The sequence below is a fragment of the Camelus ferus genome, chromosome X (genome assembly GCF_009834535.1).
Source record: "Camelus ferus isolate YT-003-E chromosome X, BCGSAC_Cfer_1.0, whole genome shotgun sequence".
Lineage (NCBI taxonomy): Eukaryota > Metazoa > Chordata > Mammalia > Artiodactyla > Camelidae > Camelus > Camelus ferus.
The window spans coordinates 86,065,873-86,082,793 of NC_045732.1; the positions used below are offsets into that span (position 1 = coordinate 86,065,873).

Here is a 16,921-nt window from a genome sequence, read left to right on the forward strand (position 1 = left end):
TTTGCTCGTGCCCCTAGGCATGGCCATTTTCCTTTCTTCCCCATCCTTCTGCCTGCTCATAGTACTGGGGGTGAGGGGAAAAGCAAAATTCCTCCTGCGACTATGAAAGTCATGAGCTAGCTGCCTTTAGAGACTCTACTCACTGAATGTCTACAACCTTCCTGGGACTGCACTATTATTATTGTTCCTCTGTTCCAAATGAAGAAAGTCTATGACCAATCATCTCCCTGGCATCAGTCCCATGAACACCACCACTCTTCTGATATTTTTGTCCACAAGAAGTCCTCTGCGCGATATAAATGTGATGCACGGCACTATAATTGTTTTTGCTGTCCACCATGGGCATTGAAATCATCCATCCAACTAATATTTTTTGAGCATCAAGCATCAGCTTAGCACTGTTCTCAGCACTGGGAATAGAGCAGTAGACAAGACAGACACAAAACTGTAAGAATGAGAGTGGGGGCAGGAAGACAGAGAGACGTTACAGTACAGTGAGTGCTGTAACAGGGGGAAATTAAGGATGTGTAGGGGTACAGAAGAAGGCTGAATAATCCAGGCTGGGTGTACAGGAAGAGAGAAAAAAATTCTTTGCTGCAGTACAGATGCGACTGGACAAATCCAAACAGGCCAACAGAAAGTATTTAGTCTTCCACTTGCAAAAATTTTCATTTAACCAGCAGACGTCTATCACATACCTACTCTATGCCAAGCATATGGCTGTGCACCGGGGATGCAAAGGGAAATGAGGCAAACGTGGTCCCTGCCCTGAGATGGGATTTTCGACCAGATGTTCTCAAAGGTGCCTCCCAGGAAGAATGTTTGATTGGTTTTCCTCCCAACAGTACAAAAGTCCTTTGATTTGCTGCCACCATGACAAACCCCAAGGGTAGCAACAGGCAGTCTGTTCAAGATTAGAAGGACATCTCCTTAGAATCCTACAAAAAGAAAACCCATCAAATCTCCCTGGTGTTTTAGAGAAGACAATACTCATGGCTTTCACCACACATCTCATAGCCCAGCCCTCTTGAACAGGCCCATTAAGGAAATAACAAATAACTCAAAGCAGCAGGCATGGAGAGCTCCAAGAGAAATCATTGTCATTTATATGCCAGAGAACAGAGTTAGTACTGTGGCATCTGTGCTTATAACTGCCTATCAAGGCTAGAACAGAGAAAAATCGGCCATGGTGTTAAGCCAAATATTAGGCTTCGGGAGCTCAGAATGGAGGAGCCTGAAGGTTAGTGTATGTTGCAAACCCAGGCCTTTTGAACATGAGGGAAAGAGGTTATCCAACCTCTACCTTTTGAACTTATTCTACACAGGTATTTCAGCACAGTGAGGGTTTGAGATGAAGCCACCATTTGTTCAAACTGCAAATATTTTCGTAGTCCCTGTCATATGTCAAGCACTGTGGCACGTTGCACGTGAGACAGTGATAGGGTTTCTCTTTCACTAAGACACATGGATCACTGGTGTCATTATCAAAACCATCTTTCTCCAATTTGGATCAAGTAACACACACTAACAACGAACAACGATACCAACAGTAGAAACCTATAGAACTTTCCCCTTGCTGCATACAGTTCTAAGTACTCTACATATAGTAATTCATTTGTTTTTCAAATAACCCAATGAAAGATGTACTAATATTCTTCCCATTTAATAGATGAGTAAATTTTAAGGCACAGAGAGGTTAAGTAAATTGACCAAATTGTAGCTTTTTTTTTTTCTCAGTTACACAATTTGGTGTTGAAACACATTATCCCAGGAATGGTTTCAGTACATTTACCATGTTCCAAACTAAGATATGCCATGCTGGTTTTCATTTCAGTTTAGTGGCCTCTAAATTATTAAGCAATCAAGCAACGAACAACTATTGCGAGCCAGAGGTCCTCTGCTGTGTGCTAACGGGGCTGAACTAGCCTGCTCGGGATGCTGTGACAAAACACCACAGACTGTGTCCCTGAAAAAAACGGAAATTTACTTCTCAAAGTTGGAAGCTGGAAGTCCAAGATAAGGGCAACTTTTTGAGGAAAAGTTGCTCCGTGTTGTTTTCCATAACGGCTGTACCAATTTACATTCCCACCATAAGGGCTTCTTTTTCTCCACATCCTGCAAACACTTGTTAACTTTTGACTTTTTGAAAATAGTCACCCTTATAGCTGTGATGTGACATCTCTTTGTGCTTTTAATTTGCATTTTCCTGATGATTAGTAATGTTGAACAACGTTTCTGTACCTGTTGGCCATTTGTATGTTGTCTTTGGAAAATGTCTACTCAGGTCCTTTGCCCACTTTTAAATCTGGTTCTCTGGGGGGGGGGGGGATATTGCTATTGAATTGCAAGAATTCCCTACATATTTTGTGTATTAACCCCTTATTGGATATATGACTTGCAAGTATTTTCATCCATTCCAGAGGTTGTCTTTTCATTTTATTGTTTCCTTTGCTGTGCAGAAACTATTCAGTTTCATGTAGTCCCACTTGTTTATTTTTGATTTTGTTGCCTGTGCTTTTGGCATCAAATCAAAAAATTCATTGCCATGGCCACTTCCCCCTTTTGAGATTTACGTAAAACATCTCAGAGTTATAACAGACTATCGTAAACTGACAACTTAACTTTAATCACATAGAAGAGCTCTACTTTTTTAACTCCCCTCTCACATTTTATGTTTTCGATGTCACAATTTACATCTTTTTATATTATATGCCCATTATCAGATTATTGTAGCAATAGTTATTTTTAACACTTTTTTCTTTTGCCTTTCTCTTCTTATAAGGGTGCTAGATCCATCACGGGGGCCTCATCATCGTGATCTCGTCTAGATATAGTTACGTCTCAAAGGCCTTCCCTTCCAGTGCCATCACACTGGGACTTAGGGCTTCAACATGAATTTTGAGGGGAAACAAACATTCAGTCCATAAAAAGAAGATACATGATGTCAAACTCCTGTCTTTCCATTTAGAGTATGAGCTCGTTTAGGGCACAGATTAACAGAATAATGTAATAGTTAAGACTATAGCCTCTGAATTCATATGAGAACTGTGTTTAAACCCCAGTTCCACCATTGATGAACTATGTAGCCTTGGGTAAGTTACTTACCTCTCTGAATCTTATAAAATGGGCAAAATGACAATTCTGAGTGGTAGGGATTAAGTGATATTATTGGTATAAAATAGTAAGTACATTGCCTGTCCAAAAGCAAATAATGCATAACAGTGAAATATATATGTATATCACATGAAGCAGAGAATTGAGTAGGGATCAGTGGTCAAGAGATGCAGGAGGTCAGAAGAGGGGGGATCAATATAAACAGCAGGTGTAAGAGAAGGCTTCATGGAGGATGAAAAGCTGAAGGATGCTTAAGAATAATTAGAGAAGGGAGGGCACTTTGGACGGGGGAACAACCTAAGCTAACACAGAAAGCACACAAGAAGTGACAAGGGGAGGGTCAGGATGGCAGGAATAGCTTCTGTTTCATAATATTTGTTACGACCTTTCTCCTTCCAAAATAGTTCTATACTCTGAAAAGCACTGAGTCCCAAGGGGTTTGGAAAGAAGACTGAGGTCCTGAACTATGTTCCCAGCTTACTTATATAATTATTCTAAAAAGAAAATTTAAATTAGTATGAATATTCCAGGAGTTCATAATAAAAAAGACTATGTGAAAATCAAAGTGATTATCATATAATTAGAAATTGCAGCTATGGCCAAGCTTGTATTATAACAGTGACAATCTAGTGGTGGCAATGACTATCAAATCCTCGCAAAATAAGAGACTATCAGTTTAATCCACCAAGAAGGCTGATGAGCCACTGACTCTGTGACAATGATCTAGTCAGTTTAGCCTGAATTGTGTATTTCACTTCCCCATGCAAACGCTTCAGTGGCTGCTGTAGTCTCCACCAGAATCAGGGGATGGATACGCATCTGAGGCTGGCTCCCTTGTAGTCCCCTTAGCCTCTAAATTCTATTCCTGTTGCACAGAGGCATCTTAGTATTTCTACATAATTGATTTGGAAGAGTCTTCTTCCACATCCCTCTGACTAATTCTCAGACTCAATATTTCACTAAAAAACTAGAAGAGCAAGAATAAAACCAGCATCTGAACTGCTACCCCTTACTATGAGCCTCGTGTTCACAGCACAAAGTCTAAAATCTTCGTCTGATTATGAAGGCCATATTATTATTATTATTATTAAGGATGTAGTGACAGTTTCACAAATAATTAGAATCTAACTCCCTTTAGCAAAATAAATGAGTAAAGCACATGTTGTAATACACTCCCTGCAGCCTGTTGGCTTTACTAACTCTCTAGTGTACCAGTTCCTGTTATTTGCAACGACTCATTCCAATTTTCCTGGTAAACTGTAAAGCCAGACTATATACGTGTGCAATCAATGTCTTTTAAATGTAATCTGTAATGATAGTTCACATTTTAAAGCTCAGTCCACAAATGGAAATAGGATGGTCTTGGTGGGTTTGAATTTAATGAATACTTTTAGCTGCATCTCTTTTATTGGAATACCAAGTTCTTCCTGCCAAAATGACCTCTTAAGTATATCATTGCATCTGTACTGTATTCACAAACGGCACTAGAGAGATTTAATTCAGCAATTCTGAGGGCTACAAATAGTAAATAACTCAAGGGAATGGAATGCAAATGGCATATTCAGGAAAAAAAATTAAACAAAAGAGTGACATTCATTTGCAAAGGTTCCTGATGCCTTACTGCAAGTTTCTGGTCAAGCCAATTTATTTGATATTCATGAAATGTAAATTAAAATAAATAAAGACCAAATTACTACTACCACCCAAGTATATTTCATTCTAACCGCCTTTCCATTGGGAATAACATGTATTAGATCAATATGAGACCAGTAATAGAATGCACCCAAGAAGGAAGAGCGAGCACTAACAAATCTCCTTTATAGATAAGGCTATATTGAGAAGCTAGTGGGCACAGCGCTGACTGTATTATGTTCAATGAATCTATGATCCCCATCCCACCTGAAATTACTAAAGCGAAACTGGAAAGGACTTTTCATCTTTCCCTGCCTATACTGTCTACCACACATATATTTACATTATTTCTGCTTATTAAAGTTTTACACGCCCATTGTGGAAAATCTAGAGATTAGGAAAAGCATTAAGAAGCTAACAACTACACACAAGCCCACCGATTAGAAATTGTTGGCATCTTGGCACACTTTTTTCTTCCAGTTTTTTTTTCTACATATTGTTAATTTTTCCCATTATGATCAGAGTCAAAATGTCTATATCTCAATCTTTTCATGTAACACTATACAATATAATAGGCATTACCCATGTTATTACAATTCATCATATGCTTAAATTTCAAATGGCCACATAATATGCTATCAAACTATCTTCTAATGCTGAACATTTCAGTTGTTTCCATTTTGTTACAATAAATAAGGCAGCTTTGAGCATCTAAATCAGATTTGTAGACAAAATGCAGACAAATAACAATAAAATGTCTTAGTTTTTGTTCTAGGTGTAGAATTACAACACCAAGAATATATGCATTTTAAGACTTTAGATACATCTGGTCAACATGATTTCCAAAAAGACTGAATGTACATTTCCAACAGCAGTGTACTTGAACATCAGTCTCGACTTAATGCTTTTCAACAAGGCATATTATCAGTAAAATACAGACAAATGAAATCACCTTTTGCCAATGATAAATATAAAGGAGATGTTTTATTAATTTGAATTTCTTCAATTACTAAAGAAGAAAGTTCTCATAGGTTATTGGCTCCTTATAGATTATATTTTGTAAATTGACTCTGTAAGCCCTTTGAGACTGGAGTCATGTTTAAAAATAATGAGTTCTAAATAGAAGAACTTCAAAGTAGAAGAAATAAGGATTCCTTCTATCTCTATCCTAAATACCTCTTTCTATTGTCCAAACCTACTTCCAATTGTACTTTCCTCAGTGAGGATAGCTGACTTTCTTGATGACTTTATATATCAATTAATTTAGCCCTCAGCCTCCCTTTGCTTAGAAATAAAGATCATTTAGTCCAATGGTTCTCAAGCTTTGGTGCACATAAAAATGATTTGGAGTGCTCATTATAACACAGATTCCTTGGTCCTTCTCCCAAAGATCCCGATGCAGCCTGAACTGGGTGGTATTCAGAAAGTGTCTTTAAAGAGCACTTTTGGCAACTCTGATACAGATGATCTAGAGACTATACTTTGAGAAGTACTCATCGTAAATCTTTGATAATCTTAGAAATCACACAACTCTCTAGAGCCCCCTCACCAGTTTCCTCTCCATTGTCTCCCATAGGGGCGGCACTGTGACATTGGTGCCTGGATACTTCTCTGTTGGTTAGGATGTCCCAGCCGATGCAGAGCATTTCACAACACTGGTGCCTGCCCACAAAATGCCAACAGTTCCCTTCAGCCAGTGGGACAACCCAAAAACACTTCCACCACTTTGCCAAATGCAATATGGCTGCTGGGCAGGAAACGCTGCCAGAGCCACTTTGGCTCAAATGAGAGACACTCACTGTGTGTGTGTCTGTGTGTGTGTTTAGTCCAATATCACGTTTGTTTCTTTTTAACAACCCTGGCTCTACTTGTTACTCCTTAGAGAAGATGAAGACAGTTGGCGCGCACACAAGATGGCAGGAGTAGAGCAGAAATGGATGGAGGGAACAAAGAGCACGGGACTCCCTCTCTTGGACTCTACGGATTGGTATCCTATTTTATCACAATGGAAGAACAACAAGGGGTTGGAAAGCTAAACAAGGTTGGCTCCTATGCCTCTCAGATAATAAAGCCCTTGCTATACTCTTTGCCAAAACTGTCATCCCATGTCCAGGCTGACTCTGATTTTTGGCAACCAGGTGACTGTGAGCATTGGAAGCTAAGGTGTATGTGGAGTACGCTCCCTTGGAATGGCCACCACACAAGGAGACGGGCAGAGTGAGATGGTGGCTACACAATGGGCAGTTCTTGGCAGCCAGAGGGCCATTTGTGTGGAAATGCACTTATGTTTTGATCACTGCAAGTTTCAGTGACCCATGGGCCTTCTTTTTCTTCCTTCCTAGCTGTGAAGTCCCAGTGAGAAGGGCTCACCAGGACAATAGCTACATTAGCTGTTGTTAAGCTGTCAGTAACTTGAAAGAATCTATTTCTCTCGCAATCTCTGGAATGTAATGGTCCAGCTAGCATGAACATCAGCTTCTTGGATCCCTTTTATTTTTTTGTCCTGAGTGGTTTGGAGGAAACAGACTAAAGAAATGATGCTTCTAGGGATACCTGCTCAGTAATAACATTGTGAAGATCCAAGCCCCCAGACCACTCAGAACACAAAGCAAGAAAACATGCCGCGGAGCCACGAGTGAGCATGCAGGGCCCCATGGTACACACAGGTGGGTAGGGGCGGGTACCAACGCTGCCCCTGCTGCTTCCGCAACCATTCTGGGGATGGGCGTCCGTCAGAGGACATCTGACGGATGGATAGCAAATCCAGGAAATGCCTGCGAGACCATTTTTGCAAGCTCCAAAGACCCCAGAGCGATCGTGACTCCAAAATTCTCTGGGCAGCAATAGCACCCGGATGTTCATATGGGCCTAATGGTAGTGAGCACCATTAATGAGCCTCTCTCTCCGGACTTCTACCAGTACATTTACTGGCCAGAGGACCTCTCAGCAGCATAAAGCACTAATAACAGTTGTTCTCTCTTCCAACTCCCCCTCACTCAGCCCCCAAGTCTGCACTTCATTTTGCCCCATAAATGACCTCCTTATGTCCACGCTTACATATTCTGCCTGGGAATACAGGACACCCCATTTGCTCTATGTATGTTCCATACTTTTCTTGCATCCTCCTTCCTCAAAAACCGATTGTGGAAGTGTGTAAGGGGCTCTGTCACAGAAATCTCCTTCAGAACAAATCTTCGCTATTCATATTCCTGCCTAGAACGCCCATGGGAAGAAGAGCCTGGGGTCCCTGCCTCCACCAGCCATCGGTCTGCTGGGCCTGCGCCCTACCCAGATGCCCAGCCCAGGGAGAGGACGGGCCTCTGCTCTCCAGGCTGTCCTCCCACTGCTCTGGGGACTCCATCTACACTACTCTAAGTACTTGACCTTGGGCAAGACACATCCTTTGGCAGCTCCTCTTCCTGGTCTAGTCGGCTGAGTACAATTAACAACCCAGGTGGAGGTTTGGGCCTGGGGTCTTCACACTCTACGTTCTTTGTCTTGAAAAGACTCCCTGGGTGTCATCTGTTGCTCCCACGCCGACGGCTGCTAAATTTCTATGCCCAGCCTGACTGCTCACCTAAGCCTCATTTCTGTATCATCAACTGGGCATCCCATCTGTACTGGGCTGGCCTGCTGGGACCTCAAAAGAGGTCTAAATCCAAAATCTTCAAAATCACAGACCAGTAAGCCAAAAGGGAGAGAACATAATCTCTCTTTTCTTACTTCCTGGCTTCTGTCTTCAACTCCAAGTTTTCCTAGTTCCTCAACAGAGTACTTATATGTACAGACTTTGGAAACAATCAGACCAGGGTTCAGTTCAAATGCTGGCTCAGCCTTCTGGCGATGTGGCCAGTCTATCCCTCCTTTTCCAGCTTCATTGACAAATAACACTGTGTGAGTTTAAGGTGCACCACATGATGATTCGAAACCCATATACATCGTGAAATGACTACCACAATCAGGTTGGCTCACACCTCCATCACCTCACAGAGCTCCCTTTTTTGCACGGATGGGGAGAATATTTGAGATCTACTCTCTTACTGACATTCAAGTTCACAATGTGGGATTGTTAGTTGGAGTCAGCATGCTCCATTCTACTCCTTACAAGGAGTTTCCTAAGCCTTAAACTCGGGGTGATAAGAAGACCCACTTGCCATGGTGGCTCTGATGATGAGTTGAGAAAATGTAGTTAAAATACTCACTTAGCTCAAAAGAGGTACTCCTGAAATGCTAGCTGTTATCCTTATTCTAATATTTTAAACGTTTATCCCCTTGGACTAAGGAGAACCATTTCAAATCTTCTTTCACTGTCCTTCATTCACATTCATTCATCCAACCGAGAGATATTTATTGTGTATGTATTACATGCTTACATATTACGGTGTGGGCACTGCAGACCACACAGTGAATAAGAGAGACACAGCCCCTACCCTCACCCAGCTTACAGGTTAGTGGGCAAAGACCACGTTTAAGAAATACAACTCTGATCAATATTATGACAGGGGAAGTAAATATCAATAGCTCAGCAGGCTTAACGAGTCCTCAATCATTTATGGCTGGGCTTTTACAGTGTCCTCCAACTGGTCTATTTCTAGCCTCCCGCTTTGCTCATCCAGCCTACACATGGCCACCGAATTAACCTTCCTGAAACACTGCTTTCTTCATGCCAGTCTCCTCTGTAACCTTTCAATGGCTGCCCACTTCCTACAAGATATGGCCCAAGTCCTCAGCCTGGTCTTTAGGAGACAGCTTACGTGCAAATGCACGGGCTTTGGGCACACATGGATTTAAATCTGGGCTCTGCTACTAGATCTGTGAACTTCAGCAGGATGCGCAGCTCCTCTAAGCCTCAGTGACCTTGCTTATACAGCGGGGAGATAATTGCTTTAACACCTCTGGGACTTTTCCACGTTGCTCGCACTGCCTGGAATGCCTTGCCCAACCCTTTCTCTGCAAGCTCTGTCTGAATGACTCCTCCGCAGCCCTCAACTAGTACTTCAGGAGCAGTAGCAGATCGGACGGAAGAGCAAGGAGAGGATGGAGATGGTGGTAGATGGTGGTGAGCATCTAAATCCCCGATCCAATCAAAAGTTCTAAGGGAGGGGGCCCCTCCGAGAAGCCTTGTTTGGCTAAGTGAACAAGGATACCAGACTGGAATGGTTCAGCCTCCACTGATCACTGACATGAGTTATGGGAGCAGACCCTCAGGCCACGTGACATCAGGCACAGTTGTTAGAAATACAGAAGGGGACTCGGCACCAAAGCGACAGAGCAACTGAACAAAGCACAGCAGATGCTGTACAAATGCCACACCTCTGTCTGCTAGGCCAGCGCCATTTCCACGGTGCTGTTTTCAGAAGACTTTGAGAAGGCCACGTGAGGCTGGGTGCCCTTGCTGATTAACCTGGGCCCAGCAGAGGCCTGGACGCATGTGCAAAGAGCTCACCCCCACCAAACCACTACGGGGCTGATGGGTCTCCGCCCTCACACCACATCTGTGATCGCAGCTTGTCCTGGGAATGCATTTCAGGGCCAGAGCACTGGCCCCTATTCCGATCTGAACCAGGATCATGCTCTCTGTGATAAAGAAATCCAAGAGCCCTGGCTTTTATTTTTCATGATGAGGCCAACATTCACAGGCTGCTTTCAAACACCTGCTGGATCAAGGAACACCCTTTCAGTCTTCTGGGAGCACGGCTGACAAAGTGTTCCACATGTACAAAGTTTAGCCACGACATCAGCTGCTTCTGAAGTGAAATCCCACTCGTTTGAAAAAATGCCATGGGATCTTGCTACAAGAGGCATGTTTGCGTCGCTGTTTCAAACTGCTTCCTCCGACATTAACAATAACGACACAAATTAAGATTTCCTAGTGGAGCTGGAGACAAGTCGAAAGGGAGAGAGTAAGAGCAGTGGTTTATTCCATCGTGTATCTTTTCACTACCTAAAATCTGTAAGTTGTTTGGGGGCAAGTACGTCCTGTGCTACTCACCTTGCTGTCGTCAGCGACTAGCACAGGTCAAGACTAAGAGCACTTGGTCCATAAAGAGTTCTTGAACATCCAGGAGGGGCCAGGACAGGCACTTTACTAGATTCTAAGTAGGTGCTCAGTATACACGTGGGGAATTGAACTGATAGGGGTTTTTTTTCAACTGATGGTTTCAGACAATATGTCCAGACTGCTCCTTTTTCCCCGGTCCTCTTCTGTACTCTTACTATTTTAAAGCATTCATAGATTTTTTTTTTTAACCAAAGTCCTGGGGATTTAATGAAAGTACCCAGGACCTCGTGCATGCTAAGCATGTGCTCTACCACTGAGCTATACCCTCCCCCGATTCATAGATTTTTAAATAGAACGTTCAAAAGATTCTGAGGGATGATGATATGCCCCGAGTTTGCTGGGGAGATGGAGATTCATGGGAGGGAGAGAATCAAAAAGAGAATCATTTCTTTGAACATCTTCATAAGATATCAGAGCAATCTGGTAGATGGCAAGAAAAGAATTTGCATTATCTGCTTTCTGTATTCAGTTGGCACCTTGAGAGAGAAATAATTGAGCGAAGCTATTTGGTGATTTATCATTGGCCCTATTCTTTTTACCCCTGTCCTGTCTCTCAGGCCCATTGCAAGGGCTCAGGAGGAGACACTGAAATTGTTGGAACGTTTCCTCCACCGAGGAAAGCTCTTTCTGGCATTGGCCTTCATGCGGGTGGGTTCAGCCTCCCTGCCTGCTCCACCACCATTCCAGCAGTCAGCTCTGCTGAGTCAGGACCCAGATTCAGTGCTCTCTCTTGTTCTCTCTCAGATTCTCCAGCCTTTAGTCAGTTCCTTATCCAGGACTAAGGAGGTTGTGGCTGTGGCTGACATATTGGAAAGGATTAGATGAGGGGAAAAAAAGAAGCTTGGGCACGGTGGGAGTCATGGTGGGTATCAGAACTTGAAGAAACCGAACACTTACTGGCTGTGGGTTGAGGTTGGTATCTGTGAGTAGGAGAAACATGGGGAAATGAAAGCCTAAATTTAACTACAATTTTGGGGGGAAAGGGGGTGGGGAGGGATAAATTGGGAGTTCGGGAGTTGCAGATACAAACTACTGAATATAAAATAGACAAACAACAAGGTCCTACTGTAGAGAACAGGGAACTATATTCAATATCTTGTAATAGCCTATAATGAAAAAGAATAGGAAAAGGAATATATCTATATGTATGTATACAACTGAATCACTATGCTGTACACCAGAAATTAACACAACATTGTAAACCGACTATACTTCAATTAAAAATAAAAATAAATACTGTTTTCACTATCATTACTTTTAAGTTGATTACAATCCCCCAACTGTGTCCAGAAGACACACTGACCAGGTCCACTGACCCGTACACACCACTCACATCCCACAAAGCAGCCTCCCAGTTCTGCCAGCTCGTGCCTTAGGGCAAAACTCCAGTCACATCGGCATAATTCTCTCCATTTCTGGAACAATGGTTGCCAACTGGGAAGCTTGGTGAGGCTTCACAAGAAACGGAATTTTGTGGCCCAAGCGACACTTGTCCAGAGAAGTCTTCTCTATCTCTGACCAGAAAGCAGTCAGGGTTAGAAAGAAGATTCTAGCTATATACATGGAGGGCCAAGACAAGAACAAGGTGGCTGTCCTTCACCGGGGATTTCTCCAAAGACAAATCTTACATCCAGTGTAGTCACCCTCCAAAGCCTATTATTTTTAGCCTTTCCTAAGGTAACTAATAGATGAGTAATTAACTGTCACATCCCCAGGAAATTGCCAGCGATTAGAAGCATGAAACAGAGAGCTAGGCCAGCTCCCTGACTGAGGTCACTCACTCTCCAGCCGAAAATTGGGAAGAACACAATTATGTGCATGTATGAATGTGTCAGTGTCCTCGTGTGTGAGCTTATGTGCATGCACACTGGGTTTCTCATCATGGAAGGGGCTAAGTTGTAGAGAGAGAAAATGGGAGGAGAGGAAAAGAGTAAGAATGTCCGCTGACCACAGGTCCCATCAGGCCGGGGAAGACGGCAAGGTTCCTTTTGTTCGTATGAGTTAAAACCAATTTGACTACACATCTGTCAACACTTCCCAGCTCCCACAGGACGCCCAGCTTCATTCTAAATTTCACAAGCTGATCGTGTTACTGACTAGTGTCCCAACCTCCACCAACTCAGAGTCCCACAGAGGATCATGCCCTAACTCCTTCACAACATGTCCTTAGGCAATAGCTCTGTCCTGATCCTCTCTCCTTTGGCCATGTCAAACCTTGAACCCTGGATACTCACCCCCTCACCTCTCTTCCTCCTGCCAGTTTTCACCATCAGTAACTCAGTAAGAACCTGGGTTTCCCTCTCTCCCGCTCCCTGAATTCCAATCCTTCACCAGGTCCTATGGATTCTACCTCAAAAAGAGGTCCCCGAGGCAATTGTTCTCTCTCCATCCTTGCTCCACCACCCTAGTCCAGCTACCATCATGCACCTCTACTGGACTCCTACAGTAGGCTCCTCATTTGTCTCCATGTACCCTTTTCCACTTGAGAAATCTTTTACAAAGCAAAACCTGCCTGTGGTGCTTCTCGGCCCAGAGCATTCCAATGGCTTCTCCTGTTACTTAGAAGAAAATCCAGCCCCGTGAGCATGCCTCGCAAGGCCCGAGGTGGCGTGGCTCCTGCCCACTTTCCTGTCTTCATCTCCTCTGACTCTCCACCTAATTCAAGGCTCTTTCCTGTCCTTGGACATAATCCACCAGTTCCTGCCCTGGAGGCTGTGCGCCTCCTCCGCCCTCCGCCTGGAACACTCTTTCTCAACCTCTTTGCTTGGCCAGCCACGTCTCATCATTTAGGTCTCTCTTAAGACCACCTCAGAACCCCGTGACTAAAGAAGGCCTTCCCCCGCGGACTCGCCCCCCGTTTACCCTGCCGTATCTTCTCCAGGGCTACTGGCACCATATTGGGTTACGTGCTGATCCCGGGTGTCCTCACGATGGCACCTGGTCTCTGCGGGGACAGGCGCGCGGTCCGCTCACACGCTGCTGTCTCCCCGGTGCAGCGTCTGGCTAGTAATCGGTGAGACTGCGCGGAAAGGCATGCTGGATTCGCTTCTCATTCTTCCTGGGAAGTTGGTAATTCCTCTTTCCTCCCGAGTCTCAGTATTGAGCATCTGGACTGATCTCGATGGTTAAACTATGGCACAGAGGGTGGGACTGTTTGCTGGAATCTTACCCAGCTCTGGTAATTCTGCCACAGACCCGAAGCCCGGTGGCCGTGCTGCCCTCCTCTCTGTTGTACGTCACCAGGAAACCTGCACAGGAGAGCGGGGAGCTCGGCGTGCTGGGGGCAGAGCTGCCTGTGGAAGGGGCCAGGGCACAGGGTACATGTTCCCACATTCTTTTTGGTGGTGGGGGGCAACTTTAACATACTCCCTTTACGCCCATGGCATTCCCTCTACAGGAGACATTAATATACCCATCTCTGGGAGGCCAGGGCTCTTGGGAATCTCTGAGCCTTCTAATACACAGTGTTTCCTCTTTCTCTTCCATGCCTCATCTCCATGGCAAACTCCTAATGATCCTGCAAAACCCAATATAAGCAGTGCTGCCCCTGCAAATATTCCTCTGACTCCCATTCCTTCCTCTGGCTCCCACTATATCTTGAACAGGTAAATTAACAATTATGAAGCAATGTGATGGCTTCCCTTCTCAAGTGTAAGCTCCATGAGGTCAGGGACTCGGGTTTCTGCATTTATATGGGGGAATGGGTTCACTGATTCATTCATTCATTTCATCAATCTTTCACTAGACATTTATTGAGCACTTACCATCGGGGGCAGGGGGGAACCACAAGACACATGACAGCTACTGACAGTGACCTCATGGCTGCACTCTTTTTTTTTTTTTAAACATTTTTTTTATTGAGTTGTATTCACTTTACAATGTTGTGTCAAATTCCAGTGTAGAGCACAATTTCTCAGCCACACATGAACATACATACATTCATTGTCACATTCTCTTTCACTGATGGCTGCACTCTTTATTCCAGATGAATGTCCTGTTAGTTTGGAGGTGTCAGGAATCATGAATGACCCCTGCAGATCCATGCAGATCTGAAGAATTCGTCTGCTGGAAGCTTTCTGAGAAAAGAAACCCGGACTGCAGCACAGAGAGAAGCAGATGGAAATGATGAAGGCAAGGTTAGCAGACAGGGAATGCCAGCCGAAGTCTAACAGGATTTTCGGAAGGAGATCATTGTGAGAAGGGGGAGAGGGAAATATTTCCAGATATAATAGCAGTTGTTTCCAACAATTGCAGAAAAAGACATGAATCCTCAGGTTTAAAAAGTACGTGAGGTTCCAGGAAGGGTAAATCAAAACAAATCTATACCTAGACATGTTGGAGTGAAACTGCAGGGCCTTGAAGAAAAAATTTTAAATATATGTAAAGTGACTGAAGAAAACCAAAAGACTGCCCACAAAAAAAAAAAGACAATCAGATTGACCGCAGACTTCTCAACAAGAAATAGAGCAGTTTTTTTTTTAAGTGCTATGTTTGACAGGAGGTACAAAGACATCTCTACCCAGCTACATTAAAAAGTGAAATTTCAACATCTTCAAAGAAAAACTTAAGTTTTTGCTTAGAGGACCTCAGTACAATGATATGCTATAGTTTGAAAAGAAGGCAAGTAAATCTAAATGACAGGACTAGAATGTAAGAAAGAAATAACAAGCAAAGAAGTTGCTAATGAACCTCAATAAACACTAACTGGAAATAATAGAAGAAAAGAATGGCTGATGGAGGGAGAGTGAAAACAAGGTGGTTCTAAATACTAGCAGACAATAATTTGCTACATGGTAATCGGGATATCAAAGAGAAAACATTCCAGTTTCCTTACAATTCTTGGGAGGAAAGTAGAGAAACTGAATAGTTTGAGATTTGTAAAGCTAATCATACGTCTCCTAACATTTAATGAAAAACCAGTAAAATAACAGAAACAAACACTAAGGAAGGTCTGGTCTTGGCTGTGAGTGTTCGTTCGACTGGTGACTGTGAAATCTACTCTCCCTGATGTCTTGATAGCATCCGAATATCCTAGCCTGCTGAGCTGCAGATTTAACGATGTCAGATAGTTCTGTCAGACCGCTAGAGCAGGGCACAAGATGCTCGTTATTTTGATGGTTATACCGAGGGGTTAATATGGCACCTGTTTTGTGTTATTCACGCAAATGTTCTTAAGGTGGCTGATTAGCTGGAAAACCAATGGAGGGAACGTTTTTCCTTTATTATAGGAATCCAATCTCATTCTCGTCCGACCTGCTCCTTGTTCTCTGAAGGAAACCATCCCTCCTTTACTAACAGGATCCCATCACCCTGCAATTCTTCCTTTCCATAGATACTCTCGCAATGCCATTTTAACTAATCATTTCAACCTTCTATCCGTCGACTTTTATCTGTTTTGGGGGAAGGAAACAAAATCTTAATGTGAGTTTTCCCCCATCCTCCTGTCAGTGCAGTAACAAGCAGGAAGGCTAGAAAATCATCGTGATTAACATCCTGCCTCAGAAACATCTTATTTAAATACCATAAATACATCTCTTCAGGCAATGGCTTTTTGAAAATCTATTCAGGAATTCCGAATGTATTTGATAATAGCCTCTGTATTTAAAGCAAAACACAAATTGGATACAGCATAACCCAAATGCTTCAAGAAAACCATAAAATCATTTATAGGTGTCTCTGAGGCACCCATCATCATATTTGACTAAAAATTCTTGGTTTAAAGAAACAAACTTAATTAAATAGCAAAAGAATCCACAGACCAAAAAACAAAAATGTTGAGTCTTATACGGAAAAGGGCAGTATCTGATGATGAGTACTGGAATCTAGAGAACGGGGTTAAAAATAGAGTCAACTTTTCATTATCTGTTATAGTAAGAAAAGGGCTTCTGTGGAGAGCAATTTCATAGAAGCTGAGGTCCACTATCGTTTCTGGGAATGGTGAAAAGAAAAAGGAGAAAAAAAGATCTAGATCCCAGTAAAAGAGTTTCCAGTCCCTACCAGTTTAAAAGCAGCTTAACAATTAAAAACAGGAAAAAAAAAAAAAAAAAAAAAACAAACCCAAGTTACCAAGCACTGATGATGGTCCCTTGCATACAAGCTACTAGGACATCAATA

The 16,921-nt window shown here is 43.0% G+C and overlaps 1 protein-coding gene across 4 annotated transcripts in view; it reads right to left on the reverse strand.

The window, feature by feature from the left end:
• FGF13 (fibroblast growth factor 13) overlaps positions 1-16,921 on the reverse strand; it is a 464,387-nt gene that overhangs the window by 207,308 nt on the left and 240,158 nt on the right. The gene's annotated exons all lie outside the window — the stretch shown is intronic.